This window comes from Carassius auratus, chromosome 29 (genome assembly GCF_003368295.1).
Source record: "Carassius auratus strain Wakin chromosome 29, ASM336829v1, whole genome shotgun sequence".
NCBI lineage: Eukaryota > Metazoa > Chordata > Actinopteri > Cypriniformes > Cyprinidae > Carassius > Carassius auratus.
The window spans coordinates 23437523-23444729 of record NC_039271.1 but is presented as its reverse complement, the minus strand read 5'-3'; the positions used below and the strand labels follow the sequence as shown (position 1 = coordinate 23444729).

The 7207-nt window shown below is 34.9% G+C and overlaps 1 long non-coding RNA gene across 6 annotated transcripts; it reads right to left on the bottom strand.

Moving 5' to 3' along the window:
- Nucleotides 1-265: 265 nt before the first annotated feature.
- On the bottom strand, nt 266-6341 carry LOC113048442 (uncharacterized). 6 transcript variants are annotated; one of them, XR_003276490.1, is made up of 8 exons: nt 6215-6341; nt 5892-5922; nt 5201-5343; nt 4624-4794; nt 4376-4480; nt 2176-2387; nt 1645-1725; nt 266-423 (listed from the first exon to the last, which is right to left on the bottom strand). It is a non-coding gene; the product is annotated as an uncharacterized LOC113048442 (long non-coding RNA). The 6 variants fall into 6 exon arrangements; XR_003276489.1 differs by lacking the exons at nt 5892-5922; nt 6215-6341 and adding exons at nt 5502-5552; nt 5652-5667; XR_003276486.1 differs by lacking the exons at nt 5892-5922; nt 6215-6341 and adding an exon at nt 5652-5711 and having other exon boundaries at nt 5201-5552.
- Nucleotides 6342-7207: the final 866 nt, after the last annotated feature.

Below are 7207 nucleotides of genomic sequence, written 5' to 3'. Positions count from 1 at the left end.
TTCCTAATTAAGCAATTAAAATGTTTTAAATTGCATGATAAAAGTTCAAAAATATTTTCTGATAAAATCTTACTAAACAAGTCTAGTTTTGTATTCAGTTAACATTAACATTATCTTTCAACATTTTTAAAGTGATGCTTACAAATAAAAGGGGACATGTAGGTCCACATAACTCAGAGAGAGTAAATATTGTTCATTTACAGATATAAGAGACGTTACAATAAAGCAGTTTGAAAATCATCAAATTTACCCTTATAGGCAAAATAAGGATAATAATTGTTTTGTGTGTCCAATGTTTTGTGTGTTCATGTACAGTTGTCGTCTGTAGTCTTTGTGAGCGTTGGTGTCATCTGAAGTCTTCACAAGTGAGTCTGGATTCAGTCTGGAGCTGGTGTAATCTCTAGAAACCTTGGGATGGCCATCCTGAGATAGAAACAGGAAATAAAAAGGAGAAAGTTTAGAATAGCTGCTGCTGTTCATATTATTTCAGACAAAATATTATTTATTTAATCACATATAACTGGAGTGCATGGTTATTAGATGTGTTGTGTGAATACTAAACTATGTATTTTAATTTAATTTAAACAACAACAAAAAAAAGTGTGTCCGAGCCCCAAATATTATTTGGAAGGCTATTTTCAAAGTAAAATACCAATAGGTTTTACTTCCTTTAGTGGACTTTGATAAATTCTTGGTATTAGAATTTAGTGACCTCACTACAGGCCATGCACCATAGATGCTGCTGCCTCAATTTGAGCTTATTTTGCTATATATATATATATATATATATATCTGATTTAATCACAAGTAGGTTATAAACACACATCCACTTCCAATTCACCAATCAATAAACAAAAATCGACACACTGCCACTAATGCTCTCAAAAATCAGTTTATTGATGAAGTGTTTCACGTGATCCCTGTAAATGTATTATTTGTGGAACAGGCATCTCTTTAGAATGGAATATACATTTCAGTAGGTGGAACATTATATTTGTAATTTATAATTTATACTACTGTTAAAAAGTTTGGGGTCAGTACGATTTTTTTTTTTTACATCTTGGAGAAAAATTTCTTCTGCTCACCAAGGCTGCCTTTATTTGATCAAAAGCAAGTAAAACAACTGTAATATTGTGAAATATTACAATTTAACACAACAGTTTCTACGTGAATATATTGTGAAATGTAATTTATTTCTGTGATCTAAGCTAATTTTTATTACTCCAGTCTACAGTGTCACATGATCCTTCAGAAATCATTCTGATTTGCTGCTCAATAAACATTTTCAATTATTATCACTGTCTTATCAATTATCAAAAGTTAAAACAGACATTTCTGTTTCAAACACTGTACTGTTTTAAAACTTTATTCATCAAAGAATCCTGAAAAAATGAAGGAACACAGCGGTTTTCAACACTGATAATAGTCAGAAATGTTTCTTCAGAAGCAAATCAGAATATAAGAATGATTTCTGAAGATCATGTGACACTGAAGACAGGAGTAATGATGCTGAAAATACAGCTTTACCATCACAGGAATAAATGACTTCTCTAAATATTGCCATAAAAGACTTTCAAAAACACAAAAAAAACCATACCTTCCCAAACTTATGAAACAGTTGTGCATGTTCAAGTTTGTACTTACTAGTCCTGCAGTTTATAGCATCTTTGAGATGTTGTCTGACAGCAGCGGTGGGCCGTCAGGGTGAGCAGGGCTCTGCTGGCCCTATAAAAAACAAAATTGTGTGAAAAATGCTTTTACAGACTATTTAGTTATCATTTACATTTGTGTAATGTTCACACATTGCTTGTGATTAGTTTAGTTGAGGTTGACCTGGAATATCCTACATTACAAAAAGTCTATGGCCAGCACTACAGATTGTGCTCCCCTTTTGATGAAAGAAGTCACATCTGATTTGTTACAAGCATTAGTGACAGAATCATCAGCCAATCAAATTTTGACATTCAATGACAGCACGCCCTCTATAAATCGGTATCAGCCAGTGTGGTCCAAACTAGCTATCAGTATTGGAAAAATCCACTATCGGTTGATCTCTAGTTGATAATAATGTAGTTGATAATACAAGACCAAATCAATACCGGTGGCTACTGGTGATACATTGAGGTCTAATGAAGCGAAATGATCGGTATTTAGGAGAAAATGAACACTACTTACAACAGTATTACCTTTAATCCATAGCCTGGGCAACCAGCTGTCAGCACGTTCACAACTGTCTGTAGAAACTGTCTATAGAACGTGACTTCTCTGTCGCATGACAACAGATGCACGGGCGAGATACTGGAGCTGATGACGCTGTTTGCCGGCGCAGCATCGTGATGTCTATCAGCCATCGGCGATGGACGATGGCATCGTCAATCAGGCCAACCCTAACCAGGATGACATAATTAAACAATTGTACACAACTGTTGTACACTGTTTTTATAATTTATTAGCTAAACAAATGCACAGCTTCCACCAATAAAAAAAAATAGTTAAAGCAAGAGTACAGCACCAACTACTGTTACCCGGATGAGCCTGTGTTAGTACATTTTACAGGTTTTTATCCAGGGATAACATGCATCGGAATGTCGCAACTGACCAATCAGAATCAAGTACCCACAGAGTCATGTAATAAAAGTAATTAGCTAATGGTAAACTAATCATTTACAAAACATGACTATGTGTTCATAAATGATTAATAAGTGATGTTAATATTTTTATCTATGTTCTGTAGATTAAGTTATAAATAACTTACAAAGCTTTCTGCACCCACAATCTAAAGTGTAAACTACTCATCAGTTGTAAATGTAAACTTTCCGGTTACAGTTTGGTTGATTTTGTGTGTGTTGGTGTGTGTGTATATATATATATATATATATATATATATATATATATATATATATATATATATATATATATATATATATATATGTGTTTATGTATGTATATATATATACACGCACACACAACTGGAAACCACAAAGTTTGTAAAACATTTACAACTGATGAGTAGTTTACACCTTAGATTGGGGGGTGCAGAAAGCTTTGTAAATGATTTATAATGTTCAGTGAGATAATAGTACAATGTTGACATTTCAATGATTTATAAGTGATTCATAATATATTAACTACTAACTATTAACCATTAAGGATCTGTTTGATTTTTTTCATGATGTTATTTTTTTTAAGATTGCTTATGAAAGATGTGTAAATCATAGCATATTACTTAATCATTAGTGAATGTATATTCATGTGACTTGTAAATTATTTATAACTTAATCTACAGAACATAGATAAAAATATTAACATCATTTATTTCTATGAACACAGTCATGTTTTGTAAATAATTAGTTAATCATAATCTAATTACTTGTAAATGACTTTTAAAATGAATTTACAAAAAGTACACAAATTATTAGTATATCACTTATTAGGCGCTTATGAATGTTTTGTAAATGATTAGTTCATCATTAACTACTCACTTAAAAGTGACTTACAACTGAACTTTATTATAAATTGTTACCAAAAAGTCACCCACACCTTGGAAGACCTGAGGGAAAGTAAATTAACAGCAAATTTTCATTTTGGGGTGAACTATCCCTTTAACCCACACTAATCTAGCCTACTGCTGAAGTTGTTGATCAGCCCCGTCATTGTTGTTGAGAGCCTGTGTGGGGCATAATATGTGCATTAAGGGGCGGTCACACTGCACTTTTCGTTCCACTGACTTCCATTCATACACATGCGAATGCGTCAGACTGGAAACCCAGGCTCATGCGAAAATTTTCGCATTTCGCTGCGTTCGAAAGTTCAAGTTTGGTGAACTTTGACCTGCGAATTCGCATCACGTGAAGTCGTGGGACCAGTAGATGATCAATACGTCACTGCGTGACCTCTCTGTACAGAAATTAAAAAATGAAGTGCTAATTTTAGCCGTAGTGCAGCATCCTATTTTATATAATACATATTTAAAAGATAATTTAAAAAGAAGCTGCATGGTTCGCAGTGTCAATGGAAACAGGAACAGATGGCACATTTGAATGAGGACACGTTCTATATTTTTTTATTGTTTAGTGTGTATATTTATAGAGAGAGAGAGAGAGACAGAGTGCAATATAATAAGACGCTTTCGACACCATCGCCAAAGACACAGTAAAAGCACAGATTAACCCATGTTGTGATGAGGGGAAACCGTTATATCTTGCTCCCGCCCATATTCGCAGTGGCGTCCAAAATAATTTTGCACGTTCAAAGGCTAGTGTGACCGCACCTTTACACATATGGCTGCGTTAGCTGTAACAGAGATGTGTAAGATGTGTACAGGTATCTAACAGTTGTTTACTGAAGGCCCTGACTGAAACCCCACGGTACTCACTGTCTGACAGCAGGTTCACTCAGGCTCTGATCGTCATCACAAGCAATCTGACACAGAGTCAACAATATTTACTCTGCAGTTCCAGGTTCATTAGAAGGAAACAAGCTAGAGTAGAGGTGAAATGGAGATAAAAGACAGAATAATATATAACAATTATAATAATATGTAATATACATATTCTACTACTAAAAATATAATCTTAAAATAACACAATCTATATTTTTAGTTTTAGCTTGAGTGTGACTTACGTCATGATGTCAGGGACTTCTTAAAATTGGTGAAATGTATTCTGAAAAAGGCATATTCATGTATTTCATGAGCTTCTTCAGTTCACCTGTATTTCTAAGTCAGTATCTCCCTTCATAAATGTTGAAATCTTGGAGCTTCACTTCTGTTCTGTAGAGTTTCTTTCTGTCCTCCTGTAATCACAGAACAATTTGTATTAATATCTGTTTATCATGAAATATCAAAACTAATGTGAACTTGATTTCAGCCGATTACACTCTCACTGTAAGTGACGTCATCGATTCAGTAAATCAGCCTTTTCCAATAACATACTGACAAATCACCAGCAAAACATTCACAGAGCCATCAAAATATCTCATACACACACGAAGATTTGATTAAAAGCCCAGAGTTTCATCAACAAGAGCTCAATCTATAGAGTTAGCCTACCTGAAAACTGCTAAAATGCTAACGGACTTTTCCGAAGAAAATAAACCGTTTCTATAAAATAAATTTAATTGAAACATGTCAATAACAAGCAAGAAACGTGTCAGGAACATTTGTATGTAATATTTGTGTGATTTTAGCGACTAAACTTACCTAAAACAGTGTAAACCGCAGCGAGAGAAGGAGATTACTGTTTGCCAGTAACGGTTTTTGTGTTGACGCCCCGTTTCCATGGCAACTCTGCTCCCCACTCGCGCAGAACTCACCGCACACACAGCATTTACACAAACAAACATCTAGAGTTAAAACATTACATTTATAATGTACAGTCTCATTCAATAATCATTCAATAATTAATTTAAAAATCATTTTGTTTTAATCAAATCGAAGATTTGATTAAAAGCCCAGAGTTTCATCAACAAGAGCTCAGTCTATAGAGTTAGCCTAACGTTACCTGAAAACTGCTAAAATGATAACGGACTTTTCCGAAGACACTAAACCGTTTCTATAAAATAAATTTAATTGAAACATGTCAATAACAAGTAAGAAACGCGTCAGGAACATTTGTATGTAATATTTGTGTGATTTTAGACACTAAACTTACCTAAAACAGTGTAAACCGCAGCGAGAGACGGAGATTACTGTTTGCCAGTAACGGTTTTTGTGTTGACGCCCCGTTTCCATGGCAACTCTGCTCCCCGCTCGCGCAGGACTCACCGCACACACAGCATTCACACAAGCAAACATCTAGAGTTAAAGCATTACATTTATAATGTACAGTCTCATTCAATAATACATTTAAAAATCATTTTGTAGTTCAGAAGCAACAGCAACAATAGCTCACCATATTATTTCACCGGATTATTTCTGGAAGCCTGTAAAAGAGTGAAAAATACGGTGAAAAAGCAGTCAGGACTTCTCTTTAATTATCCGCTTTTACATTTTCCCTCCGAGAAACTTCTGAAAACGCATTAAGGCGTTAACATTAATGTTAAAAAATCGCTACCGTGACCGTTGGCTCAAAAAGTTAACGGTAACATTATTTGAAAATGAGCCAGACTCTTTAGCTGCCCATAGACTGTATAAACGCAGTACCTTTTCAGTGACACAGAATTAACAAAGTAGTATTTTTTGTCTAATTGAGCTGAAGTGAAATCGTAACGTTACCTCAGAGCCACAGATGTCGCTGGGATTATCCTCTTCTCTCTCTCTGGGTGGCTAAAAGAGACGAATACTGGGCACGCGCACACAGATAAGCGCGGCATCGGCCCGCGGTCGTGAACCAACTCAGGGCCGACGACTGATGAGCTGGAGAACAGAGCACTGACCAAATGATATCGGCCTCCGCCAGGCCGATGTTTTATAGATGTTTTAGGTATAGAGGCCGACGTTTCGATATTGGGCCGACGTCGGCCAGACGTACATGTGCTGTCTGGGTAGTGTATGGTGTTTCCATTTATCGGAACTTCAAGTGAGTTGCAGGGCAAAAATAAATAAATAAATAAAAAATAAAAATAAAAAATCCAGCACTTCTCCTTCAATACTGATACTGCGGCTATTGACAGTTTGTACATGTTCATTCACTGGCATTTTTTTCAATTTCTTTTTTTTTCTCCCTTAAAAAACAAATTCGTCCATTCTGATGTGCAATTTTACCTTAATGGCAATTCACCTAATGGCTGTTGATGACTATTTGAATTGAATTCTGCAAAGTGCGCGCTTGTATGTGTTCGTTAAATGCTTATGCCAGTGCTCATGTCTGAAAATAATATATGAAGAAAAAAATCACTTAAAAACATTAGGATATAGATAATATTTAATTAGTAGCATATTTTTTTTTAAATTGATGTAAACAATAAAATTTTACAAACTGATAAAGGTTTTTTTTTTTGTTTTTTTTTTCAGCATGTTGTGCAGACCGCATTAGAATTCTTGACGGGCCGCAGGTTGAGAACCACTGCTTTATATCAAACATTTTTAAATCGTCCACAGCTGAGCTTTGCGGGAGGCTGATCTGCACCAGATCACGTGAAGTGAATGTAATGAACAAAGTCGTTTTCAGATGCAATGAAAGAAAGAAAGAAAAAAAACATGGATGATCTAAATTAGTGCCAGGCTCTGTTCTGAAGTAAAATAATTATAATTAGTACTGTTAACCAA